The 15,863-nt window shown below is 40.2% G+C and overlaps 1 protein-coding gene across 3 annotated transcripts in view; it reads right to left on the bottom strand.

Moving 5' to 3' along the window:
* CFAP206 (cilia and flagella associated protein 206) overlaps positions 1-5,628 on the bottom strand; it is a 38,902-nt gene extending 33,274 nt beyond the window's left edge. For all 3 annotated transcript variants that reach the window (XM_049896957.1, XM_049896971.1, XM_049896965.1), the window contains exon 1: positions 5,358-5,628. The gene's annotated coding sequence lies outside the window, so the exon portion shown is untranslated. The remainder of the gene's footprint in view (positions 1-5,357) is intronic.
* Positions 5,629-15,863: the final 10,235 nt, after the last annotated feature.

Raw genomic sequence — 15,863 nt, 5'->3', positions numbered from 1 at the left:
TTTCCTTCTCTATGTAAACCTTTTCATGAGTTTTTATAATAGTGGTCTCATACAGTATTTGTCCTTTTGAGACTGACTTATTTCACTCAGAATACAGCCCTCCAGATTCATCTATGTTGTGAGATGTTTTGCAGATTCACCGTTGTTCTTTATTGTTGTGTAGTATTCCATTGTGTGTATGTACCATATTTTGTTTATACATTCATCTGTTGATGGGCACTTAGGCTGTTTCCATCTTTTTGCTATTGTGAAAAATGCTGCAATGAACATGGGTGTGCATATGTCTATTCGTGTGACAGCTCTTACTTCTCTAGGATATATTCCTAGAAGTGGGATTACTAGCTCTTATGGTATTTCTATTTCTACCTTTTTAAGGAAGGGCCATACCATTTTCCAAAATGGTTGTACCATTTTACATTTCCAGTAGCGGTGCATAAGAGTTCCAAGCTTACCACAGCCTCACCAACACTTGTTATTTTTTGGTTTTTTGATTCGTGCCAGTAATGCTGGAGTGAGATAATATATCATTATTGTTTTGATTTTCATTTCTCTAATGGCTAGTGATCACGAGCATTTCCTCATGTGTCTATTAGCTGCATGAATGTCTTCTTTGGTGAAGTGTCTGTTCATATCCTTTGCCCATTTTTTTTTTTAATTGGATTGTCTTTTTGTTGTAGAACTGCTGCATTTTCCTGTAGATTTTAGAGATTAGACCTTTGTCAGATTTGTCATAGCCAAAAATTTTTTCCAGTCTGTAGGTCCTCTTTTTACTTTTTTGGTGAAGTCTTTTGATCAGCCTAAGTATTTAATTTTTAGAAGATCCCAGTAATCTAGCTTATCTTCTGGTGTTTGTATATTGTTAGTTACGCTTTGTATGAGTTTATGCCTTGTATTAGGGTCTCTAGCACTGACCCTATTTTTTCTTCTGTGATCTTTACAGGTTTTTTTAATTAGTTTTTTAAATAATTTTTATTGTGCTTTAAGTGAAAGTTTACAAATCAAGTCAGTCTCTCACACAAAAACCCATATACACCTTGCTACACAATCCCAATTACTCTCCCCCTAATGAGACAGCCCTCTCTCTTCTTTTTTTGTGTCCATTTCGCCAGCTTCTAAACCCCTCTACCTTCTCATCTCCCCTCCAGGCAGGAGATGCCAACATAGTTTCAAGTGTCCAACTGATCCAAGAAGCTCACTCCTCACCAGCATCCCTCTCCAGCCCATTGTCCATTCCAATCCATCTGAAGAGTTGGCTTTAGGAATGGTTCCTGTCCTGGGCCAACAGAAGGTCTGGGGGCCATGACCACCGGGGTCCTTCTAGTCTCAGACCATTAAGTCTGGTCTTTTTATGAGAATTTGCGGTCTGCATCCCACTGCTTTCCTGCTCCCTTGGGGGTTCTCTGTTTTGTTCCCTATCAGGGCAGTCATCGGTTGTAGCCAAGCACCATCTAGTTCTTCTGGTCTCAGGATGATGTAGTCTCTGGTTCATGTGGCCCTTTCTGTCTCTTTGGCTCATAATTACCTTGTGTCCTTGGTGTTCTTCATTCTCCTTTGATCGAGATGGGTTGAGACCAACTGATGCATCTTAGATGGCTGCTTGCTAACGTTTAAGATCCCAGACGCCACTCTTCAAAGTGGGATGCAGAATGTTTTCTTAACAGATTTTATTATGCCAATTGACTTAGATGTCCCCTGAAACCATGGTCCCCAGACCCCTGCCCCTGCTACGCTGGCCTTTGAAGCATTCAGTTTATTCAGGGAACTTCTTTGCTTTTAGTTTAGTCCAGTTGTGCTGACCTCCCCTGTATTATGTGCTATCTTTCCCTTCACCTAAAGTAGTCCCTATCTACTATCTAATTAGTGAATGCCCCTCTCACCCTCCCTCCCTCCCCACTCTCGTAACCACAAAAGAATGTTTTCTTCTCAGTTTAAACTATTTCTCAAGTTCTTATAATAGTGGTCTTATACAATATTTGTCCTTTTGCAATTTCACTCAGCATAATGCCTTTCAGGTTCCTCCATGTTATGAAATGTTTCACAGATTCCTCACTGTTCTTTATCGATGCGTAGTATTCCATTGTGTGAATATACCATAATTTTTTTATCCATTCATCCATTGATGGTCACCTGGGTTGCTTCCATCTTTTTGCTATTGTAAACAGTGCTGCAATAAACATGGATGTGCATATATCTGTTTGTGTTTTAATTAGTTTTTATGTATAGTGTGAGATATGGCTCCTGTTTCATTTTTTTATAGGTGGACATCCAGTTTTGCCAGCACCATTTGTTTAAAAAAACTGTCTTTTCCCCATTTAATTGTCCTTCGGCCTTTGTTGAAAATCAAGTGAATGGTAGGTGGATAGATTTACATCTGGGTTCTCAATTCTGTCCCATTGGTCAATGTGTCTGTCACTGTACCAGTTTTGACTACAGCAACTGTATAGTAGATTCTGAGGTCAGGTAGTGTAAGGCCTCTGACTTTATTCTTTTTCTTCGATAGTGCTTTACTTATCTGGGGCCTCGTTCCTACCACATAAAGTTAATGATAGTTTTTCCATGTCGTTAAAGAATGCCATTGGTATTTGGATTGGGATTGCATTGTATTTGTAGGTTGTTTTGGGTAGAATTGACAAATTGAGTCCACCTATCATGGTATGTTTTTCCATACATGTAGGTCTCTTTTGGTTTCTTGTAGTAGTGTTTTGTGGTTTCCTTTGTATAGGTCTTTTACACCCCTGGTTAGATTTATTCCCAAGTATTTTATTTTATTTTTTTGTAGTTCTCTTTATTGACGCATAAGAATCCAACTGATCTTTTATGCTTATCTGGTATCCTGCTACTCTGCTGAATCTTTCTATCAGTGCCAGTAGTTTTCTTGTAGAGTCCTTTGGGTTCTCTATACTATCATATCATCTGCAAATAGGGATAGTTTTACTTCTTCCTTACCAATCTGGATGCCTCTTATTTCTTTTTCTTGCCTTATTGTTCTAGCTAGGACTCCCAGCACAACGTTAAATAGGAGTGGTGATAAAGGGCATCCTTGTCTTGTTAATGTTCTCAGGGGGAATGCTTTCAGCCTCTGTCCATTAAGAATGATATTGGCTGTTGGTTTTGTATAGATGCCCTTTCTTGTGTTGAGGAATTTCAAAAAGTAGTAGGTTTTTAACAATTATTGCATTTTTTGACTTTCCTGAGTATCATTAACTGAGCGCAAGCAAACTTAGCATGTAGAGAATCTCAAAGGCAATGGCAGGTAAATAAAGGTAACTCTAAGCACTGTTAGTGTTTAGGTGGATGAGAAATGGTAGCACTTGGCATTTTGTCCACTAGAATCAGATTGCCTAGGTTCCATCATCACACATTTTGTAGCTGTGAGAACTTGGGCACTTATTTCAGCTACGAAATGGTTTCCTCATCCGAAAAATGAAGATAACACTACTATCCTCTTCCCAGAAGCTGTTGTGAGGATGACATGAGTTCTATATATTTAGTAAGGTCCCTGGGTGGCACAAATGGTTTGCTTTCATCTACTAACCATAAAGTTTGGCGCTTTGAACCCACCCAGCTGCAACGCAAAAGAAAGGCCTGCAGATCTGCTTCTATAATGATTATAACCACGAAAACCCTATGAAGCAGCTCTACTCTGTAACACACGGGGTTGCCGTGAGTTGGAATCAACTTAAGGGCAATGGGTATGGTTTTTGGATTTTATATATTTAGTGGTTATGATGGAACCCTGGTGGCGAAGTGGTTAAGAGTTTGGCTGCTAACTAAAAGGTCAGCAGTTTGAATACACCAGCCACTCCTTGAAAACTCTACAGGGCAGTTGTACTCTGTCCTATAGGATCACTATGAGTTAGAATCGACTGGACAGCAATGGGTTAATGGTTAGGATAGTGTATGACATAAGGTAAGTGCCTAAAGCAGCAGTTTGTAACAAGTACTCAATGAATATTAACCAAAACCCATTGGTCCAGTCGCTTCCGATTCATAGCAACCCTATAGGACAAAGTAGAACTGCCCCATAGGGTTTCCAAGGAGCACCTCGTGGATTCAAACTGCCGACCTTTTGGTTAGAAGCCATAGCTCCTAACCACTACACCACCAGGGTTTCCCCAATGAACGTTAGCTATGGTTTTTTTGTGAATTTTGTTCTGAAAGGATGGAATATCAAGAATCTTTTTACTGTTTTCCTTTTATAACTTAAATTCAGCTTTCAATGTGGTATTGAAAATTACAGGGCTCTGAAGCCAGATTTGCAAATGAAACGAACAAACAAAACAGGCAGAGGATCAGAGCCTGTTACTGCAGTGTACACTGGAGTTCATTAGTTGCACCACCTTCCAAATGGAGGTTAGGAATTCCACTCTGAATCTTCCATCTTTTTACATTGCCATTGTAGTGCAGCATAAGAATGTTGTTTTTAGTTGCCTACAAGTGGATTCCTACTCATGGTGATCCCATGTGCACAGAGCAGAATTGCTCCATAGGGTTTTCCAGGCTGTGACCTTTTGAAAGCAGATCACCAGGCCTGTCTTCTGAGGCACCTTTGGGTAAGTTCAAACTGCCAACCTTTTAGCTAGCAGCCTAGGGCCTAACCATTCTCACCACTCAGGGACTCCAGGATAAGAATAAACATCGGCAATTCAACAAGATGTTGATGTTCTTTAAAACATGTGACAGAAATATGCACACAAGGGCCTTTCCCTGACCTCATCTCAGTGTTATAACATATATTGAGGACTTGCTATGTGAACTAAGCACTTTTCATTCATGGCCTCACTTCACTCCTCATTCCCATTTGAGTGGATAAGGTGGGCAACTTTATCACCCTCTTCCACTGGTGGGGGAGCCCCTGGTTGGTGCAGTTAAGGCACTCAGATATTAACGGTAAAGGTGGAAGTTCCAGTTCGCCCAGAGGAGACTGGGAATAAAGATATGCTGATCTACTTAAGGAAACCATTGCAAACCCTATGACACACGATTTTACTCTGATAACATGGGGTCACCAGGAGTTAGCTGACTCAAAGGCAACTGGCCACAAGTGGGAGAATTGAGGCTTACTGCGGTGAAGTAATTGTTCCTGGTATATCGGTGGGTAAGTGGCTGTCCTCAGAGCCGCCTCCGTGGGGACACCTGAATGTCTGTGTGGCGTCTCTGTGTGGTGTGTGTGTGTACCTGGGCACGCGCGCTGTCCGGCAACGTGCTTGGGGGTCGCTAAAGACTCTCCTCAGTACCCTCCAGCAACCCACACCCCAAAGCGCTAACTCTCTCGCGCTCTGGCGATTGGCGGTACAACCGCGCCGGGCAAAGGCGGGAAAGTTCAGGTCCCAGAATAGTGCGGTTACAAGTCTAACCTGGGGACCTGGGCGCCTCCGGCCGGAAGCAGTCGAAGTTTCCGCTCGCCGGCGCAGTAGAAGGGTCCTAGCTGACGGTTAAGTCTCCAGGAGGCTGGACGGATTCCTCCAGCCGCCCGCGCTCGGCCCGCTTCCCGGCACTCGCCTCCTCGCGGTGTACGCCTCCGGTTCAAGGACGCGGAGCACGGAGTAGGCCGACCATAGCCGGAATCGTGAGGCCGAGCCCTGTCTATAGGATTCTGCCCGGCGGCCTTGGCCTTTCCGGCTGTGGGTGGTTTCCATAGCGGCAGTGTAACCATGGAGATCAAACGCTCGGGAGTAAAGGGGGAAGGGCCAAGGCGGAGGAGGCGTGGCTGGGCTAGAGAGTCTTCCCTGAAAAGATGGGCGGACTAACTTTCAAAGACCAAGAAAAAACGGAAGGGCCCAAACCCTAGGCAGAAAAAGGGAGATTCACTTCATCTCAATGGTGAAAAGTGTCAAACATAAAGCAAAAGTATTAACTTGCTGGCGCGAGAACCTATTGTTAGTTACAGTCGGCCCAGACTCCTGGCGAGCTTGTGTGTAACAGGGAAACATTGCAACATGCTGCGCCATGCCCATGTTCATGAACTTCAATATATTTGAGCCCATTGTTGTTTTTTGTTTTTTGTTTTATTGTTGTAGCTAACGTATAAGGATTTTCAAAAGGATTGGGAGAGAGGGAGGAGCCAGTTCAGATGGCGTAGGAAAACAGAAGTAGAGTTCTTATCAAAATGTCTATCCAGTTTTAAAAACCAAGAATAAAATAGATCGCAGTTTCATTTCATGTCTTGTTACGTAGAAGAAGTCTGTGGCAGGGTGTTCCAAGACGCCAGAAGAGAAAACTGCACTTTCGAGAAGCACATGTTCGGAGCTGGAATAATAAGGTTTGGTTCCCTAAAAATAAGGCTCGTTAAAAAAAATAAATAAGGTTCGTTAGGCCTGCCTATTGACATGAAAGTATTAAACAAGGTTAAACAGACATCAGAAGCAGAACATGAAACAACAAAATTTTAATTTTAAAAAAGCTACTGCTTATCATACCTTGTTATTCTTTTATATTTAACATTGTAACACAGGCTTTTTACATGTTATTTTTAATAGCTGTATAATATACAATTGAATGGATGTGCAATAACTTATTAAGGTATTTCCCTGTTATTGATTATTAACATTTTTCTAAGTTTTCACCAGATAAATAACACTGGGAAAAATACTGTTGTGTATAAAAATGTTTTGTATTGCAAGTAATTTCTTTAGGAAAGATTTCCAAAGGTGAAATGTCAGAATCTGAAAGTATTAACATTTGTGAAATTTTTGCTACGTAGTACCACATTGCTTTCCACAAAACCAAAAAAAAAAGAAAAGAAAAAACCCTATTGCCATTGAGTCAATTCCCACTCATAGTGACCTCTAGGACAGAGCAGAGCTGCCCCATAGGGTTTTTAAGGAGCAGCTGGTGGATTCGAACTGCCGACATTTTGGCTAGCAGGTGAGCTCTTATCCACTGCGGGTATATCAATCTCTATGTCAATTCTGTATGAGAGTTTCAATTTTCTGTAGCTTTACTATCTTTGATATTTTTGCAATTTGTCTAAGCTTTTTGTTTTCTTTTTCAAACTATACAAAAACCAAACCAAAGCCTTTGCCGTCAAGTCGATTCAAACTGTAGGTAATTAAATTCTATTTTTAATCTAAATTAAACATGAACATAAGGATCCTGTTACAGTCAAAAGTTCATTGATGATGTTAGTCAATATACTTTAAAATCTGTTGTTGTTGTTTTTAGGTGCCATCAAGTCTGTTTTGACACATAGCAACACCATGTACAACACAACGAAACACTGCTGGGTCCTGCACCATCCTCGGAATCGCTGTTATGCTTAAGCCCATTGTTGCAGCCGCCATGTCAATCCATCTTATTGAGGGTCTTCCTCTTTTTCATTGACCTTCTACCTTACCAAGCATGATGCCTCCTGATAACATGTCCAAAGTATGTGAGACATATTCTCGCCAGCCTTGCTTCTAAAGAGCATTCTGGTTGTACTTCTTCCAAGACAGATTTGTTTGTTATTTTGGCAGTCCATGGTATATTCAATATTTGTTGCCAACACCATAATTCAAAGGCATCAATTTTTCTTCCATCTGCCATATTCATCATCCAGCTTTCACATACATAGGAAACAACTGAAAATGCCATGGCTTGGGTCAAGCACACCTTAATATTCAAGGTAACATCTTTGCTTTTCAACACTTCGAAGAGTCTTTTGCAGCAGATTTGCCCAGTGCAATCAGTCTTTTGATTTCTTCACTGCTGCTTCCATAGGTGTTGATTGTGGATCCAAGTAAAACAAAATCCTTGACAACTTCACTCTTTCCTCCATTTATCATGATGTTGCTTATTGGTCCAGTTGTGAGAATTTTCACTTTCTTTATGTTGAGGTGTAACTCATACTGAAGGCTCTGGTCTTTGATCTCCATCAGTAAGTTCTTTAAGTCTTCTTCATTTTCAGCAAGCAAAGTTGTGTCATCTGCATAACACAGTTTGTTCAAGAGTCTTCCTCCAACCCCGATGCCCTGTTCTTCTTCATAAAATCTTCATAAAATCAGTAGGATGTAGTTTAAAATATCAATAGCCTGATGCTTTCCCTAATTGGAATCAATGACTCTCAGCTGCTAACCAAAAGGTCTGCAGTTCAAATGCACCAGCCACTCCTTGGAAACTCTATGGGACAGTACTACTCTGTCCTGTAGAGTCGCTATGAGTCAGAATCAACTCGACAGCAGTGGGTTAAGGTTGGTGGTTCCAACCCACCCAGTGGTTCCATGGGAGGAAGACCTGGCGATCTGTTCCTGTAAAGATTACAGCCTAGAAAACCATATGAGGTAGTTCACTTCGTCACACCAGGTCATTGTGACTTGGAAATCAAGATGAAGGCACCTAACAACAACAAACGTAAAACTAATTAAACAATGCATATTCATTTGTTATACAAAGCAATGTCGGCCTGCAGAAAGCAGCTTAACATCAACTTGAATCAATCCAGTTAGTTTCAACTATTCCCCAAGACTTCTGAACAGCATAGGATATTAGAATATGGAATACCTTCTTATTCACTCTACAGTTGCCTAAGTTTCTTGAAACTCGTTTTTACTGCTTTTTCATCCATATCCCATCAGTCCAGATGAAGTATGGTGAGGACTAGAGAAAAAAAAAATCTCTAAAAATTTTCCTGCTCCGAGTGTGTTTGAATCAAAACCACAGTGATTGCTGTAGATGCAGCCCAGAGGAAATTGGTCAGGAGAATGAGATATGAGAACATGATGGGGAAAGTGGGCATTTCAGTTCACCATGCTAACATTAGGGAGTAAGATCATGAGGCAGAATCCATCTGGGCTTCTTCCTAGCCCTTCAGTGAGTAGAGTATTTGTGACCCCAAGAGCAACATTCTGATCCTGTGGTATAATGGCTGGGAATTCACAGGTTCCTTATTGTCTCTTAAAGGAGTCATGGTGGCCCAATGGTTAAAAAGCTAGGCTGGTAACCGAAAGGTTGGTGGTTCAAACCCACCAGCAGCACCACGGAACAAAGATGTGGCAGTCTGCTTCCGTAAAGATTACAGCCTTGGAGACCCTATGGACAGTTCAACTCTGTCCTGTAGGGTCGCTATGAGTCGGAATAAACTCGACGGCAATAGGTTTTTGGTTTTGGTTAGTGTCTCTTATAATGAAAATTACTTTCTTCTCTTACATTGACCAAAATGTTAAGTATGATTTTGTCTTTGTGACTAATGTGATTATCATTGCTAGTGGCACATTTGATGAGTTAGCCAAATTGCCTTTCCCCTGTCTTCTGTTAGCCCCTTTCTTGAATTCTTTTTTTCTTACTGCAACTGAAACATATTCTTTTATCATTGTTATTATTCTCTTCCAAAAGGAAATGTTAAACTTCTAATCTAGAGAGCAAACATTTTTTATTGTGTTATAAAGATACATAACAAAACATTGGCCAATTCAACGATGACATTTATTACATTTTTCATATTGTGCACCTGTTAATCATCACTATCCTTTTCTAAATTATTTTATCATTATTAACATAAACTCTGCCCCCTAAACTGTAACTTCCCTTTCCCTCCTTTTTTCCACCTCTATAACTTCTAATAAGCTTCAGTTTCTATGTATTTGCCTACTTCATATAAATGAGATCATATAGTATTTGTCCTTTTGTGACTGACTTATTTTACTTAGCATAATGTTTTCAAGGTTAATGCATGTTGTAGCATGTATCAGGACTTCATTTCTCTTAGGGCTGAATAATACTCCATTGTATGTATGTACCACATTTTGTTTAGCCATTCAAATGTTGATGGAATTAGATTGTTTCCACCTTTTGGCTATTATGAATAGTGCTGCAGTGAACATTGGTGTACAAGTACCTGTTTGTGTTCCTGCTTTCAGTTCTATTGGGTATATACCTAGGAGAGGAATTGCTGGGTCTTATGGTAATTCCATGTTCAGCTTTTTGAGGAACTACCAAATTGTTTCCCACAGCAGCTATGCCATTTTACAATCCCACCAGCAATGGACGAGAGTACCAATTTCTCCACATCCTCCCTAACACCTATTGTTTTCCATTTTTTTAAATCATAGCCATCCTAGCGGGTATAAAGTGATATCTCAATTGGTCTGGTATAGGACCCAGACACTTGTATTTTTCCAAGATGATTCTAGTGTGCAGTCAGAGTTAAGAAATACTGCTCTGGAAACCTCTCTCAAGGTTGACATGAACCTATCATCAGTATTTTTGAGGGATTGTCATTTAAAAATATAATTGTCAGTTAAAAATATAGTATCACACAGCCCTAGCTCTTTTTCTTTTTTTAAAGAAAGATTAGTAGTAGGTTGAATAATGGCTACCCAAAGATACCAAATCCAATTCCTGAAACTTGTAAATGTCACCTAGTTTTGAAAAAGAGTCTTTTTAGATGTAATTAAATTTAGGGTCTGAGATGAGTTTACTTTAATTATTCTGGTGAACCCTAAATACCATCATAGAGAAGCAAAGACAGACAACACAGACACACAGAGGAGAAGGCAGTGTGAGCACAGAGCAGAGAGAAATGAAGCAACAAGCCCAGGAAAGCTGGCAGTCACCAGAAGCTGGAAGAGGCCAGGAACTGACTTGCCCCAAGAGCCTTCAGAGGGAATTCAGTCCTGCAAACACCTTGATTTCAGGTTTCTGGCCTCCAGAACTGTAAGAGAATATACATTTCTGTTGTTTTTAGCCACAGTTTGTGGTAATTTGTTATGGCAGTCCTAGGAAACTAATTGAAGACTTCTTCAAATTATTTCTACTAATCTAAACCTACAAATTAAATAGGTTAGAAAAAAAGGTACAAATAGAGTTGAATGATTAAGCACCTAGGCTTTGGAAATAAACAGCCTTGCTGACTGTGTGGCCTAGGGAAAGTTTTTCAGGAAAGGTTGAATCTCACTTTTCTGATCTGCTCGGGAGTACCCACCAACCATGTGATTCTTGTGATAATTCTATCATTGAATGTATGGGATGTTCTTAGCAGAGACCATGTGACTCACAGGAACTCTATAGGACAAAGTAGAACTGCCCCACGGAGTTTCGAGACCGCAATCTTTATGGGAGCAGATTGCCAGGTCTCTTCTCCTGAAGAGCTGCTGGTGGGTTCAAACCTCTAATCTTTTGGTTAGCAGCTGAGTGCTTAACGATTGCACCAGCAGGACTACTTGTAACCAGGAAATCTTGTAATCAAGAAATGCTAGCAGTTATAAGAAAAAAATCTTGTCAAGAGAGAAAGAATCTGATGTTGCAGATAGGGTGGATATCTTTTTGAAAGAAAACCATCAACTTCTCTAAGACAGAGGTTTTCAATTGGAAGAACACAGAAGGACTTCAAAAACAGTGAGGACCTGACACGGTATTCATACTTTTGTGTATATGGACATGATTTCTGGAAAAAGAGATCATGGCTTCATTAGTTTCTCAAAGGATTTTATGATTCAAGAATTTAAATTAGATTTAATTTTATCGCTTAACAATAGCCTTAACAAGAATGCACTTTGTTAAGAACTGAAAAGATTGACAGGGTGGGAACAGGGTGTGGTATGGTGGAGAGAAATCTGCTCAACAGTGCTCACAATCTTCACAGTCATCATGTTGGGCAGGAGGGTAAGGAACATAGCAGTGGTGGCACCAAGGATTGGCTTGGAGTTAATCCTATTCTCCCAATAAGGAGCTCTGGTGGCGAAATGGTTAAGCGCTTGGCTGCTAACTGAAAGGCTAGTAGTTTGAATCCACCCAGCTGTTCTGTGGGAGAAAGACCTGGAGACCTGCTCTTATAAAGATTATAGCCTAGAAAACCTTATGGGGCAGTTCTACTCTGTCACACCATAACACCAGACTATTCCATGACAGTAAACGACAACAACACTCCTCCACTAAACATACACTCTAAGTAGAAACAGTAGTTTGCTATGTGAATGCAGTTTCTTCACGGATCCCCCCGGCCCCTTCTAGTGTGATGCCGTCCTCAAGTCTGTCCTGTATCAAATACTCAGGGTATGGCCAAGAAAGTAAGACAGACAGTCCATTGGGTGGTTTTGGGAAAATAGAGTAAGATTTGCCTACAGAGGCAAATGAGGAGTCTCTGGGTGGCACAAATAGTTAAGCACTCAACTGCTCACCGAAAGGTTGGCAATTTGAATCCACATAGGTGTACTTCAGAAGAAAGTCCTGGCAAGTTACTTCTGAAAGGTCACAGCCATTGAAAATCCTATGGAGCACAGCTCTACTCTGTCACACATGGGGTCACCATGAATCAGAATCGGTGGCAAATGGTTTGGTTTGGTTTTTGATTTACAGAGGCAAAGGAGCAATTGACAAACTAGGTAACCTTTCTGGTTTCCTCATTTGAAAAAACCATAAAAGGAGAGATTTGAACCAGAGGAGCCCGAAGTGACATCCCAACTCTGTAATCCTATTACTTTAAATCTGTAGTGGCCCAAATTTTCTCCATTTATGGACTTTCTTCAGCAGTACTCAAGAATGGGGGACTATAGCAAAGCTCATGTAGTCATGGAGAAATGGAGTGGGACAATGGGCCAAGCTAGCCAGGATGGAGCTGAACCATGAAAAATGAAAAGGTTTCTGGTGGGTCTTCAGTATTGTTACTAAAATATCCTAATTTTGAAGTGGCTTAGAGGTCCAAATTTATGATGTCTACAGAATGTACGGATGAGGTACTGTTAAAACTGAATGGCAGTCTTTATGAGACAATTGGTGTGAACACGTACTGCCAAGTGTCTGACTTTTATCCCCAGAAAGAAAAATAATGATATTGTCATCCTGAGAGGCAAGCATAGCTCCTAAGAAGGAAGAAAAACCCTCCTGCTGCTTAATGAAATCTTTTGCACAAAAATCAATGTGCAGATTTGACTCCAAATTCAGCCTCAATGATATAAAATAAGTGACAACTACTCAATACTCACAGGGCTCAAAGGATTCCCATCCACAGTGCCACTTCCTTACACTTAGGTGATGGAGCCACCTGCTGTCAAAATTGGATCCTACAGCTACAAATTCTTCCAATTTTTTTCCAGCTACATGACCGCTTAAGCTTAGCTGCAATAATCCAGACCAACAGTTTTGTAGAATTCTAGAAATTGGTATAAATAATTTAGGGAGAAACAATCCACAGTAGCCTGTCTCTTTTGCAAGTCAGGAAATATTCACTAAATATCATATCACAGTTGTAACTCATTGCAATCCTCAAAAAATGTCCTGTTGTACCTGTGTTAATAAGGCTATCTATAGTAATATCCCTGCCAGTTTGCTGATTAGTGTTTTTTGGCAATACTAATCCCTCCACCCACGGTGCCTTCCTGAACTTGTCTTTAACTGTCTCAATTGTACCCAACCTGCTGGCTCAGCTCAAGTCTTACCTCCTCCGTGAAGACCACATCAGTGCTCCATCCCACAGTGGCCTCTCTTGTTGGCACTTCGTCACACACTGCTTCATGGTGAGATATACTAATGGCTAGCATTTGCTATTGACCTAATAATTAACCTGTGATATGCAGATGACACAACCTTGCTTGCTGAAAGCAAAAGGGACTTGAAGCACTTACTGATGAAGATCAAAGACTACACCCTTCTGTATGGATTACACCTCAACATAAAGAAAACAAAAATCCTCACAACTGTACCAATAAGCAACATCATGATAAGTGGAGAAATGATTGAAGTTGTCAAGGATTTCATTTTTCTTGGATCTACAAACAATGCCCATGGAAGAAGCAGTCAAGAAATCAAACAACACATTGCATTGGGTGAATCTGCTACAAAAAAACTTGTTTAAAGTGTTAAAAAGCAAAGATGTCACTTTGAGGACTAAGACACGGCTGACCAAGCTATGGTATTTTCAGCTACCTCCTATGTGTGTGAAAGGTGGACAATGAATAAGGAAAACAGAAGAAGAATTGATTCCTTTTGAATTGTGGTGTTGGTGAAGAATATTGAATAGACTATGGACTGCCAGAGGAATAAACAAATGAGACCTATTCTTAAGTCTCAACAGGAAAACAAAATAAACCTAAAGTCTGTATAAGATATTTATATGTACAGTATTAGGTGGTCACAAACTAACTTCTTTGGTCAGGGTATCAGGATATGAAAGAAATTCTTATGCCAGAATCCCTAAGTGTTTAAGAGAAGCCAACAAGATGAAAGGACTCTGGCCAGGAACGCATCAGGCAATGCTCTGCACATGCGCGTACGTGCCTGCGAGCATGGACTAGGGGGTGTTGATATTTTATTTCTAGGTGCTGAAATTTGGCGTGTAGGGACTGGGGCGGGGTGCTCACTGAAAAGACTGCCTGTGGAGACAAGATGGAAGACAGTATATTTGTGGTCGCTTTTACTGATGCTGCCTCCAAACCTGTCTGTCCACTGTGGCCAGACCATCTTGAGCAGACCTAGGTCCATAATTGTATAGGTTCGAAAAACTATTCATTCATTTGTACTAAATTCCTCATTAATTTTTTTAGACACTATTTCTTAATCTGGCAACAATGCTTTACCTAGAAGTATCTTTTCTGAAGCTTGCCTTTGAAATCAATTTGATCATTGCCCTCTACTGAGTCCTCAGTCCATCCAGCCCCAGAATTTTTAGATTCTTATGTGTTCTGGCAATTCTCTCTAAAAAGGCACAAAACAAAACTATAAAGCACTGCAGAATCAGTGGTTACTGGTGGGGATAGATGAATAGGTTTCTTCTACTTGAATAACATTATCTTCCTAATGATTTATAAATAAAATATCAGTCATGTCTGTTTTATAGGTGAAGCTGTTTTATAAGAAGATCTTCCATAAACATGCATGTCTACAGTATCTCCACGAAGCATAAGGGGTCAGCAAACTAAGGCCCGAAGGCCAAATCCAGCCCACTGCCTGTTTTTGTGTGACTTGCAAGCTAAAAATGAATTTTACACTTTTAAACTCTTGAAAAAATCAAGAGAATAATATTTTGTGATGTGAAAATTATATACGATTCAAATTTCAGTGTTCATAAATAAAGTTTTCTATTGGAACACAGTTTATGTGATGCCTATGGCTGCTTTCGTTCTACAACAGCAGAGCTCAGTAGTTACAACAGAGATGGTATGGCCGTTCTTTACAGAAAAATTTTGCCAGCCCCTAATATAGTGTATCAGACCCTCTTGCTTTGATGCAAACACTGTATCTTCTTTTTTCGAATCATCTTAGTCTTATTTTACAAATAAAGAAATGAGAGACAGAAAGAGGTTTTAAATTGTTTGAATGACACAAAGCCTCAACTAAAACCTTTGGCCAAATTATTCAAGTTCTCTAAGCCTTAGTTTTATCACTTATCAAAAAATATTATTGACCTCATACAATCGTGATAAAGATGGAAGGCAATAGGGCACGTAAAGGACTTAGCACTGTGTCTGGCATGTTGTAAGTGCTTACTAGCTATGGTGCAGTGGTTAAACAATTGGCTGCTAACCAAAAGGTTGGCAGTTAGAATCCACCAACTGCTCCTTGGAAACCCTATGGGGTAGTACTACTCTGTCCTGTAGGGTCACTATGAGTCAGGATTGACTTTATGGCAATAGGTTTGCTTTTTGGGGCTTAAATGTATCACTATTACTATTAAAACTCAAATTTTCTGTTTCAACCTGGTAGCCTTTTCACTACAATAAACTACTCTCTCCAAAAAAAAAAAAAAAAAAAAGGAACAGGTTATGTAATTGTTGATTTTAAAACGTTATTGGTGTTTTATAAAGGACAAATAGTTTCTGCTCACTTGACAGACATCTGATCCACTCATATCTTTATATTTTTACCAGGATGACATCTTAATGGACATAGATAGTTCTTTGGGAAATGGATATCCTGTACTCAGGAAGACCCTATAGCCGTTTTACCTAATC

Source organism: Elephas maximus, chromosome 1 (genome assembly GCF_024166365.1).
Source record: "Elephas maximus indicus isolate mEleMax1 chromosome 1, mEleMax1 primary haplotype, whole genome shotgun sequence".
Classification (NCBI taxonomy): Eukaryota; Metazoa; Chordata; class Mammalia; order Proboscidea; family Elephantidae; genus Elephas; species Elephas maximus.
This window is presented reverse-complemented; position numbering and strand designations above follow the sequence as displayed.